At 41.8% G+C, this 15,187-nt stretch overlaps 1 protein-coding gene across 1 annotated transcript in view; it reads right to left on the bottom strand.

The window, feature by feature from the left end:
- Positions 1–14,766, bottom strand: part of LOC133131684 (tumor protein p53-inducible protein 11-like) — a 59,655-nt gene extending 44,889 nt beyond the window's left edge. The window contains exons 1-2 of the mRNA XM_061247090.1: positions 14,633–14,766; positions 5,935–6,040 (exon numbers count right to left, since the gene is read on the bottom strand). The gene's annotated coding sequence lies outside the window, so the exon portion shown is untranslated. The remainder of the gene's footprint in view (positions 1–5,934; positions 6,041–14,632) is intronic.
- Positions 14,767–15,187: the final 421 nt, after the last annotated feature.

A 15,187-nucleotide genomic window follows, 5' to 3' on the forward strand; every position in this document is an offset into this window, starting at 1 on the left:
AAATAGAGCAGCGAAAGCTAAATAAGCAAACGTTGACCATCCTAATGCCACCAAGTACAACTGAATTCATTTATCATCCCGATAAATCTGACTTAACTGGCATTATTGTAACTTATAAACCTGAATAAAATGTCATCTTTGTCGTTGGATTTGGTACACAAATGTGACCGTGCGCATAACTGATATTTTAAAAAAGTAATGAAAAGCTGCATGTCGATCATTTGCTGATGACAGAGCCTTGCTCTCCAGTTAGCATCATGTTCACCTCTCCCTGCCTCTGTCAGTCGCACGTGGACAATGGACATGCCACCAGAAGTTGTTACTCTTTCTTTCCATAATGAGAGAAACCCTCAGCTCAGAGAACAGCCCTTAATCAAAAGCACCCCGCTGATCATCACCACAGGCTGGGCCTAAACAAAACAGCCTAAGGCTGCGGCTTTGCAGCGAGGGAGCGGTTGACTCATCCGGGAGCCAGGACCATTTCAGATCAGCAGAGGAGGTGGCAGTGCTTGCAGACACAGTGCATAGAGGGACTTTCCCTGAGAAGGTGCTCTGAACATGTTAGAAAACAACCTGACACGTGCAACACTGATCTGAAGATAAACACAAGCAGCCTCTTTGGTTTTCCTCAGTTGGCCCTGTTCCCACGGCAGCCGTGGAAGCCTATAGGACCAGACAGCAGTGGCCTTACAAACAGGCAAGCTCGCCGGAGGATGTTAGCTCACGTATAGCCAATTGCCTGAATTAGGCCCTTTATAAAGGCTGTGACATTGCCAGTGCTGAAAGTTCTAGGGCCCCAGTCCCTCCAATAGTTGGGACTTTGTATTGCAGGCCAAAGTACTTTGTGTATATATATATATTATATATATATATATACACACACAGTACAATATTTGGTGACACCACCCTTTGCCTTCAAACCAGCATCAATTCTTCTCGGTACAGTCGCACAAAGGAGCTAATGATCATCAATTTAATATGTAGGTTGAAACACAATCATGAACTGAAACTGAAACAGCTGAGTAGGAGGGTTAAAACTGGGTGAGGAGCAGCCAAACTCTGCTTCTAAGCTGAAGACAGTTTAATGTCAGAAGTCATACGCCATGGCAAGAAAGAAACGGGCACAAAGAAACGGGCAACATTGAGGACCGTAGACACAGTGGTCGGCCAAGGAAGGATGAAAGACACATCATGCTTACTTCCCTTCGCAATCAGGAGATGTCCAGCAGTGCTATCAGTTCAGAATTGGCAGAAACCAGTGGGAACCAGGTACACCCATCTACTGTGCGGAGAAATCTGGCCTTCTTCATGGAAGAATTGTGGCCAAAAAGCCATACATCCAAAGTGGAAACAAGGCCAAGCGACTCAACAATGCACAAAAACACAGGTGCAAAAAAAATGGCCCCAGTTTCACTGGACTGATGAGTCAAAATTGGAAATATTAGCAGAAGGCAGTTTGTTCGCCGAAGGGCTGGAGACCGATGTGAAGGATGGTGGAGGTTCCTTGCAAGTTTGGGGCTGCATTTCTGCAAATGGAGTTGGGGATTTGGTCAGAATTAATGGTCTCCTCAATGCTGAGAAGTACAGGCAGATACTTATCCATCAGGGACGCATCTGATTGGCCCCAAATTTATTCTGCAGCAGGACAATGACCCCCAAACATAAAGCCAATGTCATTAAGAACTATCTTCAGCGTAAAAAAGAACAAGGAGTCCTGGAAGTGATGGTATGGCCCCCACAGAGCCCTGATCTCAACATCATCGAGTCTATCTGAGATTACATGAAGAGACAGAAGCATTCTAGGCTGCCTAAATCCACAGAAGAACTGTGGCTAGTTCTCCAAGATGTTCGGAACAACCTACTAAACTAAAATGTACTAAAATGAAGTACTTCTTAAACACAGGAGCCATGATAACTAATCTTAAAAAAAAGCTTTTCATAGTCAAGAGGTAATTTAGTGAAAATAATAAATGGAGCAATAGTAAAATGTTTTACTCCAGCAAAACTCTCGGAAAAAAGCCTGCCCATGTTTTCTAAAGCAAATGCAGTAATGGCCCTCACATGATGCAATTGACCGTAGGCGTGATATTAATAGCCCATCACATGCCCTGTTTGGTGGCATATTTCAATGACAATAACAAAAAATGAAGCCCTGACATGGCATTGCTATTTATTTACCACTTATCATTCACCCCGCTAAAATGCTTTATACATAAAGAATGGGACATTTTAAGTTTTAAGAATAGCACAGTCAAGGACTCGAGACAGAAGGGCAGCCAATTGAATGGAGATAAATAATTACCACCCACCTTGGCATTTCTGTTAAATCAGTTAAACCCTTTCCAAGGGAGATCATCACCCTTCAGAACCATTCATTTGCCATTACAACATACCGCCTGTTCAGTTATTAAACACTTGAAATGTTAGTGTTTGAGTGAAGGGGTTTAGAGTAGGACATCCTACAATCATAGTTGCACTTATATTGATTTTCACATTTTACCTCTTCATTTCACCTCTTGGAAAATAATACAGATCTCCATCCTAGCTGAACAAGGTACAATTGTGATTTGAGTTGTTCCTTGTGTGCACAGGATTAGCTCATTTTTCTGGGAGTAACATTCACCTCAACAAAGCTGATCAAAAAACCCAATTACAGCACAATTATACCTCCCTACTTTAAAAGCTTTCAGCCTATAATATTGTGCAGGGCTGTTTCTAAACCTCCCTTCCCCATCAGGACACATGGAACAGAGTACAGAAACCAACATATAACTGCACAAGTGAAACCAGCATTTAGGACACAGTGTCTACTGCCCCGCAGAATTGCAAGTGCTTGAGTATCTTAGCATGGCTGGATTTGTCCCTTTCTGTTACGAAGCTACAAATACAAAACTGTTAGTCAACATCGTTTTTGGCTTTCTTCATTCCTGACTTCAACATTGAATGGAAGCCCAGTTAGCTAAGCTTCCTTCAGTTTAATCTACTTGTAATTTCTTGATTTGGCAGAGCCTGTAGAGAAGAGGAAAAGAAATGACAGGAAAAGCTAATAATGACTGTTTCACCAGAGAAAATGAAAATGTACAGCAATGATGTGGAAAGTAGTCTCCCTGAGACAGCAAGTGCAGATGATTGTAAACTTAGTTGGACCCGCGGCTGAATAAAACCCAACCGATCCTGACTGAGACAAGATCATCAGTGTTCATTTGACACACACTCTGTCATATAGCAGTAGGCCTACAGCTGAGGACATAGGACTCTACTCAAGGTTGGATCTTTGCCTGAACCATTCAGAATCCCTGGAATAATATGTCACGTGTGACATTACTTAAAAAAAAAAAATAAAATAAAGATTACCACACAAAACAACAAGCATTGTTTGATTGAGGAACAGAGCCTTAACCATTAAAACAGAAGCAAGGCAAGTTGAAAAAAAAGTTCCTAAAAAAGGGTTTGAAACAAGCACATAACTCACAGCATTGACATCAACCAAAAACAAACTACGCCTTTCGTTCCCTCATAACCTGTCTGTCCATTCCAATAGGGCTGTGTGGTTTATTTAGTATGCACGGACCGAACAGGAAACCAAAAAAATAAATAACGACTGGTCTGCTTCTGGAGTAAAACTGGCTTTTACCGAGGTGGTGAACGTGCTGTGCACTGAGACAGCCTGCTAGCCCTGCCTCCGGTGATCTGGGTTTCGAGTTTTCAGAGAACTGGTTGCGTGGGTTTCCCCTCTTCCTCAGCGCCCAGTAGCGTTGCCGCAGTGGTGTTTAATAATAAAACTAAGGCTGCACGAAGGACAGCTTTTCTGACGAGAAGTGGAGCTGGCCTAAGAAAGACGAGCAGTTTACAAAACAATCGTCCTACTGCTACATACAGCAGAGGAGCCTGCCTGGACTCAGAGCCTGTAAATTCACACAGACACATGCACATGATAGCACAATTACAGCCACGTCAATTCTCAATTCTGCTGTGCAGATGACATGTATGGTTCATCCGCCTCATGGCTTATTAGCGAGTATGAGGATAGAGAAGCTCGGAACGTGGATGGCCCGATGAAGCTACACAGAGCCTCCAAAATACACAGAAAGCATACCGTCTTCCTGCCCCTGATGGATGCCAAGTGAAGAAAAAGCTACTGTTCTCTTGCATCTAGGTCTATGTCCAATTTGACTCTCACAGAGCTTGCAACCGCTGCGATGCGTGGGGAACACACTTACACCTCACAGAGTTCTCTGAGCGTGGCTTCCTGCTTTCTGCACCTGGCCTTGGGCATAATGCAGTTCAGGCAAACTGCCCCTTTTCACTCCCAACACACAAAACCTGCGGTTTCAGTGAAGTGCAGTCAACAAATCCCAAAAGGCCAATGATAAAAGGATAGTCCATATCTAAAACTTAACTGTAGCAATAATAAACAACAGGCTACATGTGTACATATTAACAGGTTTACAAAAATGTGCAGAAAGAAATTATTCAGTTAAATAAACAACACAATGCAAGCAACTAATGGTATACAAAATATAATAACCATTTTTTACTTTCAGTTTATCGATTCCCCCCACCTCTAGAGACTAGATGGAAAACAAACAGACAAAAGCAATGTATCATTATTGCCAGAGTTGTAAAAGGGATCAACAATAAAAATGGAAGAAAAGGAAAAGGCCAAGATATCGTTTTACACTGCAAAAAACAAAGAGTTGTTTATGGATAAAGAAAACATAAAAAATAAACATTTACAGCTTTCTGAAAAAGTAATGTATGGTTTAATGGAGCTTGATATTACAGGAAATAAAATCTCCTCCTGTTTGGCTGTTTGGGTTGTTTCCTTAACTCCCAAAGTGAAGTGTCACAATGATGTGATGAAAAGCAATGCTGTGGGTAAGTTACCTTCAATTCAAATGAAGGCAGCCGTCTGTCGGAAAGCTACCAGCAACAACATAGCAGGTTTTGAACAACACGATTCTGTAACTTTACTATGGACTATTTTAAATGAGAGGTAGCTACCCGATCTGTATAAACTGTACGTATCTGTATAATACAACCAGAACAATGTACCCAAATAAATAAATAAAGACATTTCAGTGGAAAATGTTCTTAAATAGATTATTCGGTGTAAGGGACACATTTTTCAGTAAGGCTTAACCTGAACGAATATTTCACAGGTTTGATCTTCAACTACCAGCAACAACATAAATGTCTGATTCCACATTCTGTTAAATGATAATGCCATGACAAATACTGCTTCTAAATGATCCGAGCAAGTACTGTGCAATCAAGAATTATTCATTCTCTCGAAACAGATACAGCACAAAGGCTTTATATAAGTCAACAATACCAGTGATGAACTATTGTGCGCTAGAGCAGGTAATCATGTTTTAATATGTAGTAAAAGGATGCAATTTTCCATTTTAGAGCACACAATATAGCTCATTACCTGCATTTATTTTATACAGCCTCCTTTGTTCATCTTCATGGAGGGCGTGAATATTGGTGGAGGGCACTGTGGGCCTATGTATCTGATAAAAACATGAATAGCTGCAGACTCTGGAGTGATGAGGCGCTGTTTTAGCCGAGCAGAAGGGGGTCATTTCTCTGGTGATTGTGGCACTCAGCGCAAGGATGACAGCCGAGCTCCGTGGTGTGGGAACGATGGCGGCCGCCCTCTCATCACGCTGCACTTCAAAGTCATTGGGCGGCAATAGGAGTGCTATGCATCTCACTTTTACCCTGCCCTCAAAAAGCTTTTATTTCAGCAGGGATAGCACTTCACTCAGACAAAAACCCAACTAACTCCCTGTCTGAGAGCGCAAATACACACACGTACAAAAACACAAAGGAGATTTTAACTGCGGTGAGGGCTGTCTCCCTGTAGATCCCTGTAGATCTCTTTTAATCACTGAAAATAAGTAATAATAAATAATCAATGAGACTTACTTGGGTAAGTGTTCTTATAAATCCAGAGGCTGGGGTCCGCACCCAACTCCTGACCCCAAACGCAGGTTCTCTGGCCACACCCCCAAAGTTCAGCAGACCTGGCAACCTGTGGAGCACCGGAGAGAAGAGGCAGGCAGGTGAGGGTCCAGAAGCACCCGAGTGGAGAGACAGGTAGAGCAGGTCCAGGAGCAGAGACATGTGTGAGAAATGTCAGAGAGGCCTGCAACAGCAATGGAAGCCGCTGAAAGGCTCTTTATTCTTACCGCACATTCCCAATAAATAAATATGAAATAATTCAACAAGAAATTACCATACAGTGAACACTGGGGCACAATAAATAAATTAACTAAGTGTAGAGAAATTATTTGAACTCATAAATTATTAACCCCAGTTTAACTCAATTAGCCTATAATAAACACAATGAATAGGCACCAGTGGCCGTAACTATATGGTTACTGTACATGAGGTGAGTTCATGAACTGCCTCAAAATCAGGCAGATTGGGATTCTGAATTAGAAAAATTAAACCCTGGTGTGGATGCACCATTATTGAACTGCAAAACCGGCACTTGACCAGGCCATCAAACTTAATTAGAAATGAACAATAACACTCAAATGGTCAGGTAGAGGTTGCTCATGCGGGAGGTAGTTATGTGCAAGTCTAATGTAATGGCGCCATTATCCTGGACAAGGCTTCCAGTCAGACATACAGTCCCAACCATTCAGCTGTGAGCAGTCTGTCTGAATTGGATGGGGCCCCATCCATAACAGACCAGAATGGCGATGGAGAAGAGACCATTCCAACAGGTAAAGGCATGCACGCACACACTTAAGGTCCAGACCCACAGCTGCCCGTATCCTAACTGCCACAGTGCACTGTATCTTGACTGGCTGTTCCCTCATTCCACTCCTTATGGTAATAACGCATAATAAGCATGAGACCACAAGCACAAGCCTCATTACTGCTATCCCCACCACCGACTGTTTGCGTGCCATAACACCCCAGCTCCTCCCATTACAGTACCATTTCAGTGTTAAAATTGCCTTCCTCGGGGGTTAGGAGACCATGGGAACACAGGGAACAGGCCTTACAACCCACCCAGGGAGCGTGGTTACGCCGGGCTGAAGGCACTAACAGCCTACGCAGCCCGCAGGGCGGATGCTGTGACTCATCCTGACCCAAGCTCACGCCAATAAATAACCTTCGCTAATCTCATTCCGGTTCAGTTTGTTTTACAATATGAACTAAGCCTCATAATACAGAAGTAATTGCGTTATGAATAATGGCGCCCAGGGGACGCACGTAGGGAGAGAGGAGGGTAAAAAATGAAAAAAAAAATTGAAAAATAAAAAAATAAACCGATAAAAAGCTGACACCAAGCACTGCACTGTTCCCTGGATACTGGTAATATTCCTTTTTCGTGTGAAATCAGACCTTAGCGAAAACAGTGGGATACACATTAGAACATTTACACTGAGCGAACAGAGCACAGATTGCAACATGGAGTGAAAATAGCGTACAATCATCCCCAGTGCCAGTGAGGTGGAAATGCATTGAAAGAAAAGAGAAATTATAGACAAAGAGCAGTTAAATTCGCCTGATGGTACAAGAAGGGTGGGCTCAACTGATCAGGAATCAATGGAAAAGCAGACAACATTTATCATTTTGTCAATATAAACCCTGTGGTCAATAATCTAAAATAAATTATCTAAAGCTAGAACTGAGGTGGACAGATGCTACTTGTCGTGACTCCTCACCACTAGCTTTGTAATACATTCACATTCCTCCACTTTTACGTTTCTAAAGCCTCTGACACTCGTTTTATTTCAAATCTGTACTTCAAAAACAATCCCAATCCCACAGCTGTCAAATGCTACCACCTGTCCAGTAAGCAGCGTGAATAATGCCACTCTGAAAGAACATCAGTAAGGATTACCTCTATGACCACAGGGCATATTGATTGCAGATATTGCAGTGAAGGTTTTCCCCCCAATCAAGCCATGATCAATAATGGTCTCCGTAGCCTACCAGAAAGTAATCTGTATTTATAAGAGATAAAAATAATTTGTTTCCCCAGCAGGACTAATAGTCAATGATAAAAGTTAAGCTTCATTTTTCAAACAATAATTTAGCCAAACATGAATAGATCATCTTGCTCAAGTGTGACAATGAAATCATATTAACTGCCACCAGCTAGACAAGGCAGACTGAACATAAGTTATTGGGTTTTTGTGGGCAGAGATATCATGTTCAGGGTCTCTAGCCACTTTGGTGAATGCTGGTGGAAAATATCTTGTCAGCAATAAAAACATTAATTACTCTCTTTCGTTCTCTGCCAGTTCATTGACCCGGTACTCTCATGTGATTGATTGTGGAATCTCATGGATATTCTATTCTAAAATTCATAATCACAGTGGCTCCAGAGCATGCCACACACACACACACACACACACACACACACACACGCGCGCACACAAACACACGCACAAACGCTCACACCAGCCGAAGAAGCATATTTGGCATCATTTCATACCTACAAAGATGTTTAAACACAAGCTGGAATATTATGTTGAACATTTCAGCTTCAGTGTGTTGAAGGACACCATTACCTGAAAACAACAGCTCATCATCAGACACTTTCAGACGCAAATTGGGTGTCTCATCATCACAGGAGGCACTCTCAGTGCTGGGAGGCACTCTCTGTATTATGTCATTGACTCGCCCATCCCAGGAGGCAGGTTTACTGAAACAGGGTGGCTCTGGTAAATGACATTTGCGCTGTGGCTTGGAGGATTGCTTATCTTCATTAGTTTGTGAGATGCGAGGCCTCGCTTGCACTTCCCATGCGGCAGTGCCTCAGGGGAACACGTGCCTCCTCTGCTAACTCAGGCACATCGACGTTTATCTAGGCTGAAATACGCTCTGTGAGTTATCTTCGCACGGGTGGCACTCAGAGCGTAAGGCTGCCTGTGCCGCGTCACTAAAGCACCGCCACCCTCATCAGGGCACCCTGGTGAGTGCACGAGAGGAGAGACACGCCCGGCCACTCATTCCCTGGAAACACAGAGTAAGGTTAAAGGCACTGACAGCGTAAGGCTAGTTACTTACAGCATAAGGTTAAATGTACTTACTCACAGGGTAAGGTTAACGGTACTTACTCAGAGCGTAAGGTTAAAGGTACTTACTGACAGTGTCAGGTTAAAGGCAGTTACTCACAGCATAAGGTTAAAGGTACTTACTCACAGGGTAAGGTTAAAGGTACTTACTCACAGCATAAGGTTAAAGGTACTTACTCACAGCGTAAGGTTAAAGGTACTTACTCACAGCGTAAGGTTAAAGGTACTTACTCACAGCGTAAGGTTAAAGGTACTTACTCACAGCGTAAGGTTAAAGGTACTTACTCACAGCGTAAGGTTAAAGGTACTTACTCACAGTGTACGGTTAAATGCACTTACTCACAAAGCGTAAGGTTAAAGGTACTTAATCACAGTATAAGGTTAAAGGCAGTTACTCACAGTGTAAGGTTACTCACAAAGGTAATGGTGAGGGAGTGCCACTGGCACTTCACCATACCCCCTCCAAATGCAACCCAAAGGACGTGCAAGCAATATTATTTTGATCAAATTAAACATATACATCAAGCTGGCAAACTTAAGTTTAATGCTGGCATACACTGCCACATGAGATGTCTAACCAGCTACTTTCATATCAGCTATTTTTCTACCGTAGCTATGTCTATTTTAAATCTTTGATTGACAAGAACAAGACAAAAGAAAATAACAAAGAAGTGTTGCTTCAAGTCTTTTTCCAACACCATGAACCATGTGAACATAGCACTAGCAATTTGGCATGCTATACAAACAACACCATAATCCAGCTATTAAAAATCACCCCAGTGGCACGCTTCACAATTACATTGGACAGGCAGGTGTAATCATTAAACTCCAGCTGTCAGCAGCACTCCACTGGATGAGATGGGGGTGACATCGCTCAGGCAGTAAGAGCAGTCATCTGGCAGTCCGAGGGTTGCCGGTTAGAACCCCCTCCCGGGCTGTGTCGAAGTGTCCCTGAGCAAGACACCTAACCCCAAAATGCTCCTGACGAGCTGGTCGGTGCCTTGCATGGCAGCCAATCACCGTCGGTGTGTGAATGTGTGTATGAATGGGTGAATGAGAAGCATCAATTGTACAGCGCTTTGGATAAAGGCGCTATATAAATGCCAACCATGAAAGACCCTGTACTACAGTTGACCCTTTCACTTGAGGTTTGGAGGTTAATACTGCTGCAGCTGGTCTACTAGACAACTGGCTCAGTAGATGCCCTCTACATTTCTGGCCTTCTGGTCATCATCAGATCATAAACATCTGCACTGCTTTCCTTTTTGACACTGGGCATCTTTAAAGCTGCATAATGCTTCTCTTGAGCAACAGAAGGCAGGGAAGGTCTTCGGTTGTATGAAAAAAATCTGGGTCAAGAGGTGCGCTGACTTGGCTGATTTACTGTATTTTCTTTGGAAACATGACATTTAATGTGCAATGCATATGCACACATTCTTCTTTCAGCAAATTATGGGTGGACCCAATGAGTGGACCCAAAGGGAAGACCGCTAGGAGTGAAGCTGGGAACTGCATGACCATGGCCCCAGCAGTATGGCCCCAGCAGCATGGCCCCAGCAGCATTTCCACAGCCACCTCAGATGTTCTATACAAATTACCAGGGCAACAAGAAAATGCCAATCTCACACTTTCTTTGGACTTTTGAGGACCAAAACACCTGGGGCTTACCCACATTGCAAAATTAATCCTGAATTCACCCCAAACCGGACTATCTGGAAGTTTTCACAGTGTCAAATGTACAGGAGGAGAGTAATTAGATTACCAGACACTGTGTGACCAAAGTAATTACAGTTTAGAAATTTAGAGATGCTATTTTTCTGCCAGAAGGCCCCCTGTCGTTTAGCATTTATGGAGATAAGCGTCCTGTAATGGGCCTCTATTCCAGTGAGAGTATCAAAGGCTGCACTTAACTGACACGACTTAATGTGCTTCACTGCCTCATATTTCTCTTTGATTTTTGTATCACCATGACATCTATCTTGTCCAAATTATTATAGTCTGACCAAAAATGGAACTGAAAGATGTGAATAGGCCACATGGTATCAATCTGCTCATACAGCTGAAGGTGGTCCTGGATGATCATGCCACAGCAATAGCACAGTCCTGCAGATCTTCCTGTAGAACATCAGGAGGATTCAACTATACCTGATCCTATTCTCCACCCAGCTACTCATCCAGGCCATTGTAATCTCCCATCTAGAGTACTGCAACTCCCTCCTTGCAAACCTACCAGCCTGTGCCAAACAGGCCCTACAGCTCTTCCAGAACATGGCTGCCAAACTTCCCTACAACCTTCCAAAGTTCTTGCAAGCCACTGCCCTGCTGAGGTCACTCAACTGGCTGCCGGTTGCTGCCAGGGTCAGGTTCAAAGTCCTGGCTCTGGCTTACACTGCAGCCAACAGGTCAGCCCCTTCCTACATACAAGACTCATTCCTTTACAAACCGCTCAGACACTGCCTACGTATCGCTGAGGTCTGAAAACACATCTCGTTTTCAGAGTATACCTTGACTAAGTCTACACTACCCCTCTGCACCAATCTAGTATCACTCTGATGCATCACGTGTATGCATGTGCAAGCACTTTCCTGTTTCCGCTGTTACACGTATATCTTTATCTTGATGTTGTCATTCTTTAACGCATAGTTTGTAATCGTGTGTCACTTCTAGTTAAGACACGCCATAATTTGACTGACTTAGCCTATGCTTACCATATCAACTAGACTTGATGTTCATGGCTTTTGATAACTGATACTTAATTGTACCTTGTCAGACATGCAGACACTTATTGTATGTCACTTTGGATAAAAGCGTCTGCCAAATACAGTAAAATGTAATGTAGTGTAAATGAAAGTTGTCATGTTTAGTTATTTTGCTCTGCATGCAATGACTGCTTGAAGTGTGTGATGATGGCTTGTGATCCATTGAAATCACCAGAAGCTGAGTATCATTGCTGGTGATTAAACTGACTGGAATGCTAAATCTGTGAATGGATTCAGACTACATTTTACGGGGTAATTATGTCCCCCAAACAAATGTATATGTACAAATGCAATATCGACTTATTTCAGTCTAAACATTTCCACCTATTCCCATGTGGGGATTAAATGTATGGAGTTCAATGTATTACCAATCTCTATTGGTTCCAGATAATTTATGATATATTTATGATAATTTATGATATTTATGATATAATTTATTTAATGGCCAATAAATGTTTTAGTCTCATTGCATATCTCCTCCCATAATTTCATGAGATTTGTATAGATTTTTTATGCGTGACCCATGTGGTGGCACGGTGGTGCAGTGGATAACGCAGTCGCCTCACAACAAAAATGCCCTGGGTTTGAATCCCGACAGGAGCCTTTCTGTGTGAGGTGCATTTTACTACTTTTCAGCTCTAAATCCTTCTACCAACCTTGTCTCTCTCCTAGTCTCTGCAACTGAGTTGATGAGGAAGGAGGGAGGTGGGTGGGTGGTGAGGTGATTGAGACCATGCCCATACAATCCTGAGGTTGTTTACACTGCAGAACTCTGCAGACTTGTTTAGGTACTCCTTAGCAGCCTGTAACCTGGCCATCCTGTTTTTGCAGCTAGCGGTTTGCACCTTGCAGTGTAGCCTAGCCTCTGTAGTTCTGTTTGTGAAGTCTTCTGCAGACAGTCGTCACTGGAACATCCATGCCTGACTCATGAATACTGTTTCTTGTTTGTCAAACAGGTGTTTACGGTTTTTTCTTAATTATGGTGAAAATTTGTTAGTCATCAACTATTGAGGTCTTCCTTGTCCTACCATGCTCATGAATGCTCTCTTTCTTCTTAACGATGTTTCAAACATTTGATTTTGGTAACTCTTAGGTTTGACCTACGTATGGGACTGTTTTGTTTCCCCATTATTTCTCAGTTTTATAATGGCTTTTTATTCTGACCAAGTCTGGTCCACTTGTTGACAAGAACACACTCCAGACAATCAAAAGTCTAGAATCAATACTAGATTGTGAAATCTCTCTTATACCTGCACTAAGGAAGCAATTGAACACAACTGACTGAGCAGAAACACCTGTGACACAATTTATGTTATGGTGCCCTGAAATGGAGTGGGAGGCAATGTATAAAGTGTGTACAGGGTGCATTGTTTGATTACACACTTGTGCAGGTGCAGAAGTGGACTTTGCCACTGTAAAATATATATAATCCGTTTATTCAGAACAGAGGGTGAATAACACTTTGTGATATGAGTGCAATTATGAAATGGAATAAAATATTTAAGCACAGAAAATGTTCTTGTCGCACTTCTTCAGACATATGGGAATGGAAAAGAGGCTAATTCCCAGTGGTGGGTAAATGGATCAGCAATAGAATGATGCGAAGGAAAGCAAGGCTGAAATCTGCTTCTGAAGATTATACATTTACTGGAGACAGGGAATGGGTATTTTCTGGGGTTTGGGATGAGCCTAATTTGCCAGTCAAAACACTCCTGCTTGATAAACCTCCTTTCACTACATGCATGGAGGTGGAAACCTATAGAGAACTACAATGCTGGCTCTTAGTGAGAATTAAATGTTTACAAAATGAATTTTGTAAACATCCACACACACAACAGAATAATATAGTTCAATGGGAAATGCTTGTTATATTTAAATTATTTTGCCACTTGGTTTTGTTATCCCATATACTCAGCGAATACTTCTCAAATGCTATTAAACGAATGGCACTTTTTAAAGTCGTGACTGATATTTCATCTAATCTGAATTTAAACGGTAGCCTACATAACTGCACAAGTGATTAATAGCAAACAATGAATGAACAATAATCACATAAAACAAATGAAGCCATGAAAAGAAACATCGTTCTGTTCAATATAGAAAGAAGGGTACTTATGTCTTTAATCCAAAGTGCGTAGCCATCTGAACAGGAGCCACCCCAAACAGCGATAAACGACTGCGTCTCAGCTGTAGCCAACACGCCAATATCATTATCAATAAGCACACAACTTAACTAATACAACAAGACAGCCTACACTAAAATACACCTCAGGCAATGTACAAACAGATGCCTTTTATGTCAGAATTAGGGAACATGCCATTTTCTGTTTCACCAGAACAAACAAATCATTAACAGTGAAGCCAGTTTACTCAAGAGTGAATCAAATAAGCAATTTGTAGTGTATGAAAAGAAGTAAAAACGTAATTAATATTTTTTTAATCGAGCTTCGTATGCCAGCAAACCAATCTTAAATTATTCCCACAATACAAGTATATAGGTTATACGCTATATACTTGCATTTTTCCTGCAAATAATATCGTCTGTAATTTGGTCTCAAAGTGCCAACTTCAATTATTTTTTCTTAATCACTCTATCATGCACATTGCAAAATAATAATAATAATGATAATAATAATAATAATACTCGGTTTACAAACCATGCAAAGAACAAAAGACGGAACAGGTAGCGACACATCTCACAATCGTCCGCTGAAACACGCAAGTCGGGGTAATTTTCCCAACACTTATATCTCTTTTCGAAAGTGTCAAAAACCTCACAAAATGCGATTGCAATACTATTTCTAACACTAAATAAATGCTTACCAGCAGCCTCACAGCATACTATGGAGAGTCTTCCAGTTTTTCGTTGTATTTGAAAAGTCTGTGAAAGGTTCCTGCTTGAAGTATTTCTGCTTTGGTTAAGCGAACACATCCTACAATCCGTCAGAACGGTCAGAACCGACACGTTTACCGTAACATAGGAAATAGACGGCAATATACGAGCGTCTTGATTACCGTAATACCTCAATTAGATAGTGCTGTAAAAATAAATATTCAGAAAATTGAAACGTAGTTTTAACCTTCACTTCATAGGCAGTGGACAGTTACACTGTTCCACACAATGTGACATGATATTGCGAAGCTTAACAGACATGTTGTTAAACAAATGGATTAGACTATCCTGGCCTGGCCACTCAGAATGTAGAAGCAAAAGATGTTTATGTAAATTTGCCTTTCAGCATGATACTAACTATTATAGTTATCCAAATGTTTTATTAAGCAATGTTTAGCAGCAGCTTTTTTTGTTGAGGGTTAGGTTCTTTGCCCAGAAAAGTATTTTAAGCAAGAAATATAACATGTGCTAAATAATACATGAAT

The sequence above is a fragment of the Conger conger genome, chromosome 6 (genome assembly GCF_963514075.1).
Source record: "Conger conger chromosome 6, fConCon1.1, whole genome shotgun sequence".
NCBI classification, from domain to species: domain Eukaryota; kingdom Metazoa; phylum Chordata; class Actinopteri; order Anguilliformes; family Congridae; genus Conger; species Conger conger.